Raw genomic sequence first — 17,891 nt, 5'->3', positions numbered from 1 at the left:
TGTTTCCTTTATTAATAAAAGGAATGCAATGAAAATTTTACGTAGAAGTTCCTCGCTTATGACATAGGAAACTTAACGTAATATTATAAATGCTGGAATTTTTAATGTTACTGGAGTCCTTAAGACTAAAATAATTCAACGGCGGTCCTCTCTTTGGATTCCTTTATGTAAACCATATGAGAGTGTTGGAATAAATTTTTTAGAGGTTCTCATCGTATCTGATATAAACTGTAACAGCAACACAAATAGGGCTAATGAATGAAAATGGTCAGACTCGGATAACTAATCAATGTACTGGGTGGTCCGAAAGTCTTGTTACCCCTACCAAAAAATACCAACAATAGAGGTACAAGCATTGCAATAATACAAATTTCATATCCTGGATTCAGTTTATTCTAGTTACCCCTAATTATTATTTTTATTTTCAATATTTTTTCCCCTAATATGGTTAATTTTTTTTTCATTTCAGATAGCTGAAAGCAAATAAACTGAATCCAGTACATTTTCTTCTCTATTACTACATTACTTGCTCTTCTATTGTTTCAATGTTCTTATTTCGTTCTATTGTTCTTACAATGAATAAACTGAATCCAGGATATGTATTTTGTATTATTGCAATACTTGTACCTCTATTGTTGGTACTTTTTGTTAGGGGTAACAAGGCTTCCGGACCACCCTGTACGTACATGGCCAGTGGTCGCCATAGCTCATTGAAAATTGTTGATATTAATAGCTTTTCAAACATTGGTAATCGTAGCTTTATAACTAAATTCACTTATTTTAATTTCCTTTTTAAAGCACAAGAGAGAGAGAGAGAGAGAGAGAGAGAGAGAGAGAAGAGGTTCGTACAAATTAACAAATTTGACAAAATTATTTTTCCTCACCATAAACATCTTTCCTTTATATATCAAATACAAAAGCGTAAGAGATACCGATGATAAGACGAGTTCGAGTCTGCCTCGGTCAGAAGAGAGCACAGGACAAAAGCAGTGACATTGGATGAGCAGCCGAACAGCCCGGTCTTGCTTGGCACCCTTTAGCACAAAAAAAAAAAAAAAAAAAAAAAAAAAAAAACCACTGCAAGAATATAATCGGACGCGTCCGAGACATTAAAAGGACGTTAACAGGTCGACATCCCGCGCTTTATTTTGAGAATCGAGCTTCTTTATGGACATCCTAACATCGCCTGCCTCGTTAAGTTGGATCAACAACAAACGCTACTTCTGCCTCCTGACAAGACAGTAGCCGTTTCGATCTCCGTCTCAACAGTTGGCAATCCGACCGGGTGGCTTTCGAAGAATATAACTAAAGCAGTGCTTCTCCCTTTTTGTATCCTAAGGAATGTGTGGAAATGCGTGGTGGTGTTCCTACCGTATGCACGCATGTGTCTAGTGTTTTCAGTTTTATTCAGACGAAGCGAGCGTGCAAATACGTTTAAGACGTAATGGTTTCAAAGAAAAGAAAGCAGAATGAGACCAAACAATTGCTCAAAGTGAAAGTATGTAGGAAGTGCTTGGATATATGAGAGAAGGAACACATGGGAATGGAATATAGAATTTAGACCAAAGGACAAGCACTGGGATCTTTGAGGTCATTCAGTGCTAAATGTGAAATTGACGGTAAGATAGTTGAAAGGTGTAAAAGGAGGAAAACCTCGCAGTTGCACTACGAAACAATAATTGTTAGAAAGGGTGGAAAGTCAGATGGAAGAAAGAAAATATGAACGGAGGAACAGTAAAAGGAGTGAAACAGGTTTCAGCTAGGGGCCGAAGGCACGCTGCAAAGAACCTTAAGTAATGCCTATGGTGCACCACTTGGGGTGCAATGACGGCACTACCCAACCTCCTACGGGGAGGAACAGGTTGGGGGGGTGGGGTGGAGGTAAGGTATCGATATTCCTAGATTACAATAAAGAGGGAGTTTCTGAATAGGCACAAAGGCAAAGAAATATCATGAAAAGGAATAGGAGATACTGTATTTACCAACAGCGAACATGTCATCTTTTAGCTGAGGACTCACATGACAATATGTCCTGTACCTAAGGTTTAAGATGATCGACTTCTTTCCAAATGTTGGTTTAAAATGGAATTTTACTGAACTTTGACTGACTCTATGACTATTGGTTATCTCCAATTTTCGAAAGTTTGTTTACAGTGGAATTATACGAGCATAAAAACTGGTCTATCAGACTTTGAACTTTCGCGGCAGATATGACAACAGCTTATTATAACCTTCCATGTTCTATATTATATATTTATAATATTTTCCATGACTCCACCGAGCAACTAGCTCTACACCCTGCCCGTTAAATTCTACCCGGGTTCAGGGTGTTCCCAGTAGAACCTTGAAAGAGAACCTAAGGCACTCGTAGCAGTTAGTTATCCCTCTTTTATTAACTCCTCCCTTTCGGTATATTGTTATGCGAAATGCAGCAAAATTCATTTAAAAATAAAAACACAATTACCTAGAGATTCTGGATTACATTTTCAGTGACTTTGCATGTTCTGGGAAGTAAATATTGAATTGCGTTAGAAGATCATCATAGTTAACGTGTTACATTCTTGAATAACTGGATGTATAATATCAGATGACGTCAATAATTCATAGTTCTTGCACTGTACGACTATAATACTGTTGACATAATCCAGTATGGTAGAAATTACAGCATTCTCGTTCTCTATAACAAGGAGTAATCCGACTTCCAGCTTACTCGGGACGCGTCCAAGATTTTCCCCTCATTGTAAACATTATATTCCTAACTTTTAACGTAAATTAAAACGTGATAAAATATACAGTTAAATAGAACGTTGTTTCGCCAACGAAAATTAGACTAAATACGGTACATTTTATTAGAAATAATTGTTCTGTACTGTTTAACAAGTTCATTATTTGTTTTTTTACATTTTCATTCTAGTAAATAAATGATAAATATCCCAACCTAAAACTCCTGTATCTTTAACTCAACGCCAAACACCTTTCTCAGACACTCTTTAGGCTTTTCCATGGCTTTCCTAACCCCCCAACAAGAACAATAACAACAACAACAACAGCAACAAAGTAGTTTGTAGGCTTACTCCCCGAGTAAGTGAAAATCGCTACTATTAACATATGGAAACTGATTAGCAACGGTATCTTTATATATATATATATATATATATATATATATATATATATATATATATATATATATATATATGTATATGCTACGAAATCCCTAGGCGATCAAATGTTCCTGTGCGAATTGGTCATTCACATAATTCTCAAGAAATCCCTAATTCCACACACACACACACACACGCACACACGTACACACACACACATTAACATAATGTATATATATATATATATATATATATATATATATATATATATATTTATATATATATATATATATATATATATATATATATATATATATATATATATATATATTCTGGAGTCCCATATTATTTTGACTATTTTTTCACCAAATTGATCAGAAAAGAAACGCACTATAATATCGCACTACAGGAAGAATAACGTACAAAAACATTGAACATTTTACAGCGACGGAGTTGACTCGGCTGAATTCTGGACGCAGGGAGGGCCGGAGAGAAAAAGAGCAAAAGCCAAATAGGAAACGAAAAAGTTATAATTGAGAGAGAGAGAGAGAGAGAGAGAGAGAGAGAGAGAGAAGGAAAAAGGCTGGTCAGAGGTTACCATAATAAGTATAAGAGCAAAGGCAGATTGTTATGCTTGTTGCAAAGTAGTGCTTCCTTGTGATATAAAAGGAATGCAATGGAAATGTTGACTTATGAAGCTCATTGTGGAAGTTGATTAGTCAGGATAAACATGAGCGCAAAATTAGCTGACATCAAAACGGCGGAATATAAAGCAACCTTTCGAGACTGCTAAAGGGTTTTGAGAGAAATAAGAAGGCGGGATCTGACCTCCAGCTTACTTGCGGCGCGTGCTAAAATCTACAGTCACATAGCGCGTTGTTTCACCCAACGAAAATCAAAATAAATGTGCTACATTTTATTCGAAATAATTGTTCTGAACTGTTTAACATTCATATTATTCATTTTTTTTTATATTTTCATTCTAATAAATAAATCTTCCAGTATTAACTCAACGTAAAAGACCTTTTTCAAACCTTTTTAGGCTCTTCCGTAGACTTTTCCTAACCCCCAACAATAAAAACAACAAGAACAACAGTAACAACAAAGTATTTTGTAAGCTTACTCCCCGAGTAAGAGAAAACATTGATTTCCATTATATGGCAAACACGAGGGAAAGGCTCAGTTATTTTGATGTATGCATAGATATTTTCCAATCATTACAGAGAATGCATGGAAACTTACTAATTCGGGGAACGGAGGAAATGTTTTCCCCACAATAAAGAAAAGGTTGCTGATGGTGCCTTTGTCCACAGATGAAAAACATCTATAAATTATTCAGCAAAGATTTTTTTTAGGGTGTCTCTAAAATCACACAGAAATGGCAGCGTTGAAGACTGCCATTTAAATGTTAGGCTTTATTTTCGTCGACATGGAAGATATATATACTGTACTTGTCATAAAAAGACTACAGCTTGATGTACAAATATGAGCAATGTGACCACAATTAAGATGATATGCATTTGGAAACGCATTTTCGCTTACTCTGGGAGTAAGCCTACAAACTACTTTGTTGATGTTGTTGTTGGTGGGGGGGGGACGGGTGTTAGGAAAGCCTAAAAAGATTTGAAAAAGGTGTTTCGCACCGAGTTAAAGATACAAGAATTTTAGGATAGGATATTCATGATTTATTTAGTAAAATGAAAATGTAGAAAATAACGTGCATGTTAAACAGTACAGAATATTTATTTCTAATAACATATTTATTTTAATTTTCGTCGGTGAAACAACGCTCTATTTGACCATAGAGTTTATCATGTGCCCCGAGTAAGCAGGAGGTCGCATCATGGGTTTGTTATGATAATAATTTTAATCAAACTTAATTCTCGCTTTCAAGAGTTTTATCACATGGACATAGGCAATGATTTGATCCCATAAACAACCACAAATGTATAAATATAATGATTGACTAGAGCTTGAAAAATAGCATCTTACCAACCGTAGGGCTCAGGGTATTAAAAAATGTTGCACGATGCAATGATCGTGGGTGTTTGTTTGTTTGTTTTGTTTGTATGGTGTTTTTACGTTGCATGGAACCAGTGGTTATTCAGCAACAGGACGAACAGCTTTATACGTGACTTCCGAATCACGTCGAGAGTGAACTTCTATCACCATAAATACACATCTCTAACCCCTCAGTGGCATGCCCGAGAATCGAACTCGCGACCCCCCCCGAGGTGGTACGCTGACACCATTCCGACCACGCCACTGAGGCGCTTATCGTGGGTGTTTGGACTATAACTTTTTTCAAGATCTATTTTTTAGATACGTGTTACTTTTTGCTATATATTATCCCTGAATATCAAAATGAGTGAATGGAAAACTGCAGAAAACGTTGGAGCAGCTGCCTCCTCAGATTTCAGTAGCTTTTTGACAATGCCATGATTTATTTCAATCATTAATCTACAAATGTGGTTTAATATCGAATTCACGCTACCTCGGGAATTTTCCAAGTGATAAATGGAGTGGCACTGAAGAGTCTCGAACGCTCGACACATTACCTTTTCAACGACTCCAGTCTACGGTAACCACTGAGCCATCAAGTAGGGTATAAGTCATGCCGAATCTGCCGCACTTATTCCCTTGTACTTTAGTAACCACCCTCATCTGTCAGAACAAATATCATAACTTATTCCCCTGTACTTTAGTAAACACCCTCATCTGTCAGAACAAATATCATGACTTAAGATTCAAAAACTCATTTGAAAGTAAGTTAATTTAATAAATGCACAAGCTAAAACTTGGAAAAATGTTGTGCCTTGTTGAATTGTATTGCATATAGAGCTAGTCCAAATTCAAAGCCCTGGTACCATTGATGTATTTCAGCGCTGAACCGGAAATTGACAGTAAAAGGTTTGAAAGGTGTAACAGGAGGAAAACCTCAAAGCAGTTGCACTATGAAGGAAAGTAAGATGGAAGAAAGAGAATATGGAAGAAGGTACAATAAAAGGAACGAAAGGATCTGCCTTTACAGTAAAGCGATGCACTGACGACACTACCAGATACGGGGATCGTTGTGGGCAAAGGCCCAATCAAATGTTTCGTGATTAATTAGAGATAGAGCGTTCAGCTGAAATCCTGAAGCTGCCAATCCTCCCCCTCCAGATTTATGGACTAAATAATGACGAAATCGGCGAATCAGCAGTGAGAACCAGCCAATCACCGTGGCATTTGTCATTTCTCCCACTGACAGCTGAGGTAAGCAGAATTGCAGTACGGTTAAGACAGCCATCGGAAATGTAAACGGTCAGCACGGAACGGTTCAACTGATTGATTCTTGGAAGGGGTCTAAAAGCTCAAAAATTAAACCTTAAAATGGATACACAAAGCTAGGCGTGTTGGTGCTGATCGATATGCAGATTATTGTCAGTGTAAATGGTAAATGGGGCAGTATCTGAGTAAAGCTAATTATTGATAATTTCGTACTTCAAACTATCTCCTTTCGCCTCTTCACTCATCCTCTAACTCCTTCATTTGGCAATTAACTGTTGCATTTTTCTGTCTCCCAACTCCGGGTTATTCTAATTCTTATCTTTATCCAACTCTCCTGATCTCTTGCAAGGCCACAATCTCAACCCTTCCTCTCCAACTAACACTGTTCTCTATTGCCATTTCCCACATCAATCAACTGCGACTAGATATCCTGCCACTCCACTTCTCTCCATTGCATCCATTAATTTGCTCTTCTGTCTAATCTGTATGAATTTATAGCTAAACGACTGTTTCCCTCGTTATTGTCTTTTTCAGAACTCAATATTTTCTTTAATATCTTTATTTAAAAAAGGCGGACTTCCACCGGGCAAACCCCTTTCTATACACATCACAGATGAGCCATTTTAATCTCAGTCGCTTCAAGATTTTCCCCAAATTCTACCTTTTGCGTCATCTTTTTCGCTTACTCGGGGAATAAGCCTACAAACTACTTTGTTGTTGTTGTTGTTGTTCCTCTTCTTGCTATTGTTGTTCTTGTTGGGGGGTAGGAAAGTCACATGGAAAAGCCTAAAAAGATCTGAAAAATGTGTTTTGCTTTGAATGAAAGATGCAGGAATTTTAGAAAAGGATATTTATGATTTTTTTATTAGAATGCAAATGTAAAACAATTAAATAATGCTCATGTTAAGCAGTACGGAACAATTATTTCTAATAAAATATAACATATTTATTTTAATTTTTGTTGGTGAAACATCGCTCTGTTTGGCCGTAGATTTTAGTACATGCCCTGAGTAAGCTGGAGGTCGGATCACACCTTGTTTTTTTTTCTGCGTACAATCAAATTACCACTTTTAAATCTGAAGTCACAACTCGTGCGTGCGATGCTTCTGTATAGTTATTTATGGATAACTTACCTTATAAATACTTCTTTTCAGTATTTACATCGAAATGAAATACAGAATTTCAATGTCTGTTTTTGCTTGTGTGGATGCTCTCTGTTCGACAAAATGTTCTATAACTGAAGTATTGTTGATTTCCTTGATGGAGACCAGATATTTGTATACGGGTATCAGACCTTATTCTCAAAATCGTTAATCTCTTGGGAAAACTGGGAATAGATATTGGACTGCTGTTATAACCGGTATGTTTTTTTTTTTTTTTTTTTTTTTTTTTTTTTTATAAATAGACTTCGTTTGGAGGAAGATAGAATTCGGTTCGGTCACAGCAGTAAGGGTCCAGCTGAATCAGACTTGTGAATAAGTAAAAAAACGCTGCTCGCAATCGAGTTTTCTGTATAGTATAAATGCTGTTGAGCCGCGGGCCTTGAAACCGTCAGCCACGGCCAGGAGGTGTCTTTTTCTTTCAGCGTTGCCAGATGCATGATCATGGCTAACTTTAACCTTAAATAAAATCAAAACTACTGAGGCTAGAGGGATGCAACTTGGTAAATTTGATGATTGGAGCCTAGATGATCAACGTCCCAATTTGCAGCCCTCTAGCCTTGGTAGCTTTTAAGATCTGAGGGCGGACAGAAAAAGTGTTGACGGACAGGCAAAGCCTTCTCAATCATTTTCTTCTACAGAAAACCGATAAAAAAACTGTCGTACCCTCAGCTCTGGGCTTAACCTTCGCGTCCGAGATTCTTGCCTTGGTTATTACATTCGCATTGAAGTGTGACGCTCAATTTCGCGCGATGATTCGCCAAACCAGCTCATCTCGGCGTTGTGAACTCCACGTACATCTCTGTTGGTTAAGGGAATGTGAAAGAAAGACGATGACAAACAAGTAATCGTTCCTCAAATTAAGCCAGCAAACACTGCAGTTACCCGTCGTGTATCAAGTATACAAGGAAATATGGCAATATTCAGTTAGCACGAAAATCCACCTCGGCGGGAGAGGTGACAATTGAGGTTCACGCACACTTTGGGAAATTTTGTGAACGACTTGAGAGCTTCATCTGATTCATTAGCACGAAACGGAAGTGTATTTAAATGGGTTTTATTGCTTTAGTATTTGTTACGTCCTCCTATTGCGCAAATCTCAGAAGTTTATAATGACCAGTTACGTCAAAGATGTGATCCGTAGCGTCGAACGAAATAGTCGAAATTCCTCTCCTACATATCCCCCCACCCCCCCCCCCCCCCCCCACCCCCCCCCCCCCCCCCCCCCCCCCCCCCCCCCGTCCACACCCCGCCTCTCTCCGCCTCTCTCTCTCTCTCTCTCTCTCTCTCTCTCTCTCTCTCTCTCTCTCTTAAAACCACTCTGTTTCTTTATGGAGCATGACTGAATCTCTCTCTCTCTCTCCCTCTCTCTTCTCTCTCTCTCTCTCTCTCTCTCTCTTCTCTCTGGTGAAACTACTTTGCTTCTTTCTGAAAGCATGAACAGATTATTACTCTCTTCTCTCTCATCTCTCTCTCTTCTCTCTCTCTCTCTCTCTCTCTCTCTCTCTCTCTCTGGTAAAACTACTTTGCTTCTTTCTGAAGCATGACAGAATATTACTCTCTCTCTCTCTCTCTCTCTCTCTCTCTCTCTCTCTCTCTCTCTCTCTCTCTCTCTGGTGAAAACTACTTTGCTTCTTTCTGAAGCATGACAGAATATTACTCTCTCTCTCTCTCTCTCTCTCTCTCTCTCTCTCTCTCTAGTGCAAGATTCCTTTAATCTTCCTTGTTACAAATAGGAACAAACAACCCTCATGCCAGCTACATGCTGCTTGGGAATGACATAAAGAGTGTAGAACAAGAAGAGGACCTTGGAGTCATTATTACCAAGGACTTACAATCCACAAAACAGTGCATAAAAGCTTAAAGGAAGCCACAGAAACTAGTGGGATATATAAAGAGGCAGTTCAAATACAGAAACAAGGAAACGGTGCTGAAGCTCTACACATCAATAGTTAGACCCCCATCTTGAATATGCAGTACAGTTTTGGTCACCAACACTAAGAAAAGACATAAATAGGTTAGAAGGGGTACAAGCTAGAGTCACTAAGTTAATTCCATCCATCAGGCAAATAGGTTACCGAAGACGACTAGAAACACAACGATTGCGAGGACAATTAATAGAATCATTTGAAATACTGAAAGGCATAACAAGAGTAGACAGTAACCTATTTACGTTAAACGATAATGGATGAAAACTAGAACTGAAGAGATACAACACATCCCAATGTGGGAACTTCTTTACATACAAGATATGTGACACATGGAATAAACTACCACCAGAAGTTGCAAACAGCAACGTTGAGGAAGAGTTTAAAAGAAAGCTAGACAAAATCATTGGGACTGTGAATGAACAGTAAAACCTGCTCCTAGAGATAAGTGAGGACACGATGCCTCCTCGTTGGATGGACTAACAAGTCTTTGAGACATCCTAATCCTTGTAACTCCTTCTAACGCTCCCTTTCATGTCTTTCTCTCTCTTGAACTAACAGTTGCATTCTTCAGTGAAACGTGTCCGGTTGATAACTATTTACTCTGATCTCGAGAGAAATAGTTTATTTAGGAAGGGATTTAAAAGCAATTTTGATTTACCTTCAACGGATTCTATTGTTCACTGTCCGAAGTGTGGACGTCTAGCTTGTTCCATTTTTTTTTTTTCTTTTTTTTAACACGTATTGTGTGCTCTGACATCATACGCCTTTTAAGAGGTATTTGCTCTTTTTCTCTCTTTTTTTTTTCTCCCACTTTTTTTCGCAGTTACGAATCGTTTATCTAGAAACCACCTGCTGAAGCTGCACAGCAGGTTTTCTCTCTCTCTTCTCTCTCTCTCTCTCTCTCTCTCTCTCTCTCTTTCTTCCTACTTTTTTCTGCGCTGGAGAAGCAACCGGACAAGTTCCTTGGCAGCCATCATGCTGAATAAATTCCAATAATGGTATACAAACAGAGTCTAGTCATTAGGCAAAACTGAGGAGCAAGATAATCCTGGTCGGAAATTGAAATAGTTCTGTCAAATTATAGGTGATAGGCCGTATATTTCTTATCGTGGATGCGCTTAGGGAGGAAAATAAAAAGAAAATCGGCTCAAATGGCCTCACCGCGTTGTGTGTGGGATGTTTGGATAAAGCTGCACCTAGGACAGAGACCTTCCCTGAAAAACGCGGGACATGTTATCTTAAAAACTAACCATAGAATCTTCTTGAAAATAATCTCGCTATGTTTCTCACATCTAAATTAAGAATGTGATGTTATGTTGGAGATATCATAACCTAACCTAACCTAGGGGCATGGCATAAAACCCGGGGTTTTTGCAATACTAGTATACGTCATATGTTGGAGATATCATAACCTAACCTAACCTAGGGGTATGGCATAAAACCCGGGGCTTTTGCAATACTAGTATACGTCATCTCATCTCGGGAATTAGCCGCGGGGATGTGCTTGTTCCACGGATTAACTTTGTTGTTGTTCTTCTTCTTCTTCTTGGGGGTAGGAAAGGCTTATGAAGAACCTAAAAAGGTCTGAAAAAAAAACTGTTGCGCGTTGAGTTTAAGATACAGGAATTTTAGGATAGGATATTTATGATTTATTTACTAGAATGAAAATATCAAAAATAAATAATGTGCATGTTAAACAGTACAGAAAAATTATTTCTAATAAAATATAGCACATTTATTTTAATTTTCGTTGATGAAACAACGCTCTGTTTGACCGTAGATTTTATCACGTTTTAATTTACGTTAAAAGTTAGGAACATAACTTTCACAACTTAAGCGTGAGGAGGGAAAATCTTGCACGCATCCCGAGTAAGCTATAGGTCGGATCGCGCCTTATGTTGATCAGCCCAAATCTTTTATTCATATATTTAACACTCTGATTTCGTGAGACAAACTTCTTCGTGTAATAATTCAATTATGACTGAGCATTTTCCAGACGTAGTATTTATTTGTTGACTTTATTTTCCATTCCTCTTTACCACTCGTGTTTCAAATGGACTTCCTGAAGTCCATCCTGTGAAGTCCATCCTGCCAGAAAGGTTTTTATATTTCCACTCTGACATTTCTTCAATCTTTTTTTTTTATTTGTTCCCACTTCGTTTTGCAGTACTCTTCGGGCTTTTGTATTTTATTTTACGCATCGAAAAAATGGTATCTTTAAAAATAATCTTCAACGTGTCTAGTTATTGTCATCATTCGATGCATCTACTTTTCTGCATTTTCACCAAACGCAACCAAACCCAACCGACGAATGAAACATCTTCTTGGTACTTGGTATCATATGCATGAACTTCATAAAAATAATTCGTATTATATTATATTATCACCGTAAATTTAAGTCTCATAAACAAGTTAGGGATGATTTTAGAACACTACTACTTTCCAAAAAGGATGCCAATATATCAAGTCACACAGATATGAAACGATTCGTAGGTTAAAAGGCCCTTTTCGTTTTGATAGTTACACTTGGCAAAGTTCGGACAACACTTTAGAAATAAAAAATAATGCATAAGATTATAAAATATATAAAAATAGATAATCTTACCCTTAGTGTAAGATAAAAAAAAACTCACCTCTGCTTATGATGTTGAGACTATAAATAAGCTCACAAGAAATGAGAGTGAATAGAGATGCTGGGTGTGGAATGCAAGACCTTTAAAAGAGCGCCTCAGTGGCGTGGTTGGTTTGGTGTTTGCTTCTCACCTCGGTGGTCGCGGGTTCGATTCTCGGCCATTCCATTGAGGAGTGAGAGATGTGTATTTCTGGTTATAGAAGTTCATTCTCGACGTGGTTCGGAAGTCACGTAAAGCCGTTGGTCCCGTTGCTGAATAACCACTGGTTCCATGCAACGTAAAAACACCATACAAACAAACAAACAAACAAGACCTTTAAAAAGACGTCGAAATACATACTGAGGCGACTGGAGTATTCAGAGTGCAAAAGAACTACCAACAGTAACAGATAAGGGTGTATACAGGATACAGGATAGTATACTAGTCAGTCGTCGGCTAAAAGAAATTACTGACAGATATATGATCAGCATCAGTGTAACAATTCTGCCTAATTAGGTGTTTCTAAGAAGAAATTTTTTGAAGTTTCAGCCGGCCGCAATTGGCAGCCATGTTCGAATGTCAATTTGCAACACCTCAGCAAAGCTCGTTAAGGATCTTAGGAGGTAGTTTAAGTTAATTCTAATTCTATTTGGTGGTGTGGTTTTGATGATATATTATATAGATACATGTATTTTAAAGAACACGCCGCCAGGATTAATAAACTGTAACCCCGCCCCCTATTTCTGTTTTTGTATATAAAGGCCTGGCAACTTCTTTTATATTCAGTGTGAACTTGAAAATGTAGAATATACTACGAAAGCACTTGTTCCAAGTCACTGTTTAACTTACCTTTTTACCGTGGATTTAATGTTATATATATGTATATATATAGATATATATATAATATATATATATATATATATATATATATATATATATATATATATATATATATATCTATATATATTATAATTATAAATCTAATATATCTATATATATCATATATATATATATATATATATATATATATATAATAGATAGATAGATAGATATAGATAGATATATATAGATATATATATAGATATATATCTATATATATTAATATATATATATATATATATATATATATCTATATATATAGACATCTATATATATATATATATATTATATATATATAGATATATATATATATAGATATCTATATATATATATGTATATATATATATATATATATATATATATTATATATATATATATATATGCAACAATTCAAACACACAAACATACATATCCACAACCATTCATCAAAGGGTAGCAGCCACTGCACCGAGAATCCAGCGTCTTTGTGCCTAATTCCAGGCGGTCTTGAATGTTCGTGTGGTTCAGGTCCGCTCTCGTAATTAGTTAATCTACCGGATTCACATAACAGGATTAACTCATCAGGAGGAGATCTGGCGGAGGATGCTTCGGAGATGAAGGCGCTGATAATCACGATCGTATTACGCCGATCCCTCCGCGTTTTACGCATCGCAGCCTTTGTTTATTGAATAAATCTCCGGGCGCCGCCGCCGTACGCCCTCGCGTAATCAGAACGCGTCACAATTCGGCAGCGTATACGCGCGATCGCGCGTGACCACACTCTTACATATTAAACACACACTACACACACACACACATACACACACGCACACCACACACACACACACACACACATATATATATATATATATATATATATATATATATATATACTATATATAAAATATATATATATATATATATATATTATATATATATGTGTGTGTGTGTGTGTGTGTGTGTGTGTGTGTGTGTGTGTGTGTGTGTGTATGCCATACGTGTTAAAGCCGTAGCTCTTGCAAGGGAAATGTTTGCTCATTGTGCATTGCATTAAAAATCCCTGAAAAATTACACTTACACAGTTCACTAATAAAAAAGGGGCCCGGCCTATTTTGTAACCTTACTGTACTAGAGTCTACTAAGAATTCAATACAGCTCAGTATAAAACATGAGATGCTGAAGTAACGAGTGATGAACAATCACTTAAAATTAACGAAATACGGACACGACAAGTTTTCCTTTTACTGAGAAACGTCGAGAAAATACTCCTGAGTGTCTTCTTAGAAGTCTCGTGCGCTTCATTCCTCGCCATAGTCTCTTTCCAAAGTGCTATGACAGCTTAGTTCAAGTTACTCTCTGTTCTTTCGCTCACCATTAATCATTAACCCGCGCTCGGATCGTCACAAGACGTATATATGTTACAAGGAGTTACAAGGATTAGGATGTCTCAAAGACTTGTTAAGTCCATCCCATGAGGAGACATCGTGTGCTCACTTATCTCTAAGAGCAGGTTTTACTGTTCATTCACAGTATCCTAATGATTTTGTCTAGCTTTCTTTTAAACTCTTCCACACTATTGCTGTTTACAACTTCTGGTGGCAGTTTATTCCACGTGTCACATATCTTGTATGTAAAGAAGTTCCCACAATGTCATGTGTTGCATCTCTTCAGTTCTAGTTTCCATCCATTATTTCTTGTCTGTAGTTACTTCAAAGCAATATATCTGCTCGTATTCGTGTAAATAATTGTCAGAATTCGCAGTCTTTGTTAACAAAGACAATCTTTCTCTAAAACAGTCGCGAAAAGCTACAAACCTATCCAGGCGTCTTCATAAAAAAATAAAAAAAAATAAAAACAATAATCAGAATCAGGAGCGCATAAAGAAACCTGTACCGTATGTATACACAAGGAATGTATATATAAGGAAACTGAACGCGCTTAATTAATGTATAACTAACCTGAAAAAAAATTTACAGGTTTACCTAAACTGTAAAAAAAAAAAAAGTTTACAGGTATTATTTTACTCTCTGGTATCACAAGATCTGAATGTGATAGCAAGAGTATATCGCATCTACAGTGAGTAACCATCAAGAATATTGCGCTGTATAAGTCAGCATTGTGGGGCAGGAATCAAACTTTCATATATTTTTGCTTATTTCGCCGTGTTCCTTATCTTGTTCACCTTTCTTTTTAAACAGCATTTTTTGAGGAGAATGTCCATCTTACCGTCGAGAATATCGACTACGATAATACTGCGTGTTTTTATGAGTTATGAGTTATGTTTTATTCATTGTGTTTTATTTTTATCTTTTTTCTTCTCTTTTTTCGCAGGACGTAAAACCGAGATTAAACTTCTTTTTTTTCCTGGGCAGAGATTGAAACTGAAAATATTTTTATTAAAATCCCTTGCATTCTTTTCGCAGTATAGAAATGAAAAATATCCAAAATGCCAGCCCTTCGTCCCCACCCCAGACCACCCCCCCACCCCCATACATACTTTCTCCTCTCCGCTCCTCGGAGCGTCCCGACGCCCCCCAGCCCGAAATTCAAATAAAATTTCCTCATTTTTCTGCTTCTTAACTTCAAAGGCTAAATTTAATTGCCGCGAACTGTTAGCAGCGTTGCGCGGCCAGTTTTTTTTTTTTTTTTTCATTCCCCAACATCAAGGGGAAAAGAGAGATATATGAAAAAGAATGACGAAGGTCTTACGAATCTGTATGAAACTTATGTGCTAATGAATTATGATCGAATGCGTTTTTTTATGAGAGCGATACATTAATATATGCATGAACATTCATTTTCCTGTAAGCAAATACACATTCTATATGCTCGCACCTATGAGCTCATTCTCTCTCTCTCTCTCTCATTCTACTGTAATTCAAAATTAGGATTAGTAACAAACTTTATCTTTTACTAAAATAAACTCTTGTAATCAATAGTTAGTACGTGTAACATCCCCGTAATTAATCCTCTCATTTGTATTAGTCTAACAGTTCATTCCCCTGAATAAGAAAGGTTTTAATCTTCCTTTCCTATACGTGAGCTCCAACGAGACAGACAGACAGACAGAGGGACGGACGACTGTCAAGCAGTACACAAAAAGACAGTCAGGATGGGGACAGAAGTGCTACGAAATCAATTCGAGGGAATTGGCGACGCTTCTTCAGCAACGAAATGACGGAATGTTTGAGTGTGAGCTGTTGCTCCCTCCCCCCCAAACCCCCATATCTATTTTCCTTTGCATTTTCCCTCCTTCCTTCGGCTAACAGCCCCTCAAAAGCGTAGCGCTTGAATGAAGCGAGAACCCAGGCCGCAGTAATAATAAATCAGTTCGACGTGTAACTGATTGCCTGGTGGGAGGCTGCGCCCGCACGTATAGGGGCAAAAAAAGGGGGTCGCTTGCCCCCAGCCCGCCTGCCCCCTTGGAATCCTGGACAGTATGTGGAACAATTAAAAAAAATTAATGTAACTTTCTGTATTTTTTTGGGGGGGGGGGAGAGAAGATGCATCTTGCTTCGCTTAAAATATTGGCCTCGCAATTCCACTGCATATATATATATATATATATATATATATATATATATATATATATATATATATATATATATATATATATATATGTGTGTGTGTGTGTGTGTGTGTGTAATTATTCCTTTATTCATCAAGGAAATGCAGGCGCTGACACTGTTTTTGGAATTAATTTGATATTTTAAATTATCAAAATTGTTTGTCTGCTGCTTGATACCGGAAACTATCCATGAATGGAATAAGATTTGCCCCGGTCATCGCCGACCCGAACCCCCACCCCTACCACCCCCAACCCTGGGGAAAATATACTGCAGGCGCCCTTGCTGAGCTGACTAGGCTGTTTCGTTTTTTTTTTTTTTTCTTTATTTAAATTCATTATTTCGTTCTATTGTTGTTTATGTGAGGAAGACCAAGAGAACGTTTCACGTCCTACATAAGAACAGAAGAGGAGAAAAAAAAAGAATCATTAAAAGATAACCGTCCGAGATAAGATAAGTAATGAAGAAGCATGATCACTCAAAACTATTTTTTTTTATTTATTTATATACAAGCAGATGTACTCGGCGTTGCTCGGGATATAAAGGGGCATTCCTTCCGTGCCCCTACAGGGCAGATTATGCAATCACTTCCAGAATAAGTAATCACTTAGGATCCTGTCAAGCCAAAGAAGTTGTGAAAAATCCGAAGCGTTGGCTGTTAACTCCAAAATTTGCAACAAAATTCAAAAGATGGGTTAAGGGCCCCTTAGAAACGGCCCTCGAATTTAGGACTTTGACTAAAACCCCCCTTATGGGGGAGGGGAGTCTACGGTAAAAATTTGGTAGCCCTAGCTTTCATCGTCTGGGCGTGCATAACGAACAGACAGACAGAAATTGCCTTTTATATATATACGTGTATATAGATTAATCGATTTATTTATTTATCTTTTAAGTTGAAATGGGGATGGGTGGGTTTAGAGACAGCCTATGAAAATATGCTTATTTAGTTGGCGAAATATCATGCATTGGTGAGCAACAAAAGAACTGCAATCGAGAGAGAGAGAGAGAGAGGAGAGAGAGAGAGACGACCTTCCTTTCAAACAAAGGCACGGAAACATGATTTATGTGCGATCCACATACTACACTCAACGACCCTTTTAAGAGAAAACAACATAATTGTCACATTAACGAAGCGATGAGCAAGACGTTGAGTGCATGTAGCTACCGTGGCTGTAACATGAGGCGGCTCACTCACATCATATCCCGCCCACTCGCTTACCTAACGACTGACCGCCCACTGCGTCTCACGCTCTCATACCACTCACGCCCATCCTGCGTCATCACCAGTGCGAGATGACAGTTTCAGCTCAACTGCTTTTTATCATTTTGAAAGGCCTGTTTTCGCTTACTCGAGGAGTAAGCCTACAAACTACTTTCTTATTGTTGTTGTTAT

This window comes from Macrobrachium nipponense, chromosome 40 (assembly GCF_015104395.2).
Source record: "Macrobrachium nipponense isolate FS-2020 chromosome 40, ASM1510439v2, whole genome shotgun sequence".
Classification (NCBI taxonomy): domain Eukaryota; kingdom Metazoa; phylum Arthropoda; class Malacostraca; order Decapoda; family Palaemonidae; genus Macrobrachium; species Macrobrachium nipponense.
Note: the sequence above shows the minus strand (reverse complement) of the source record.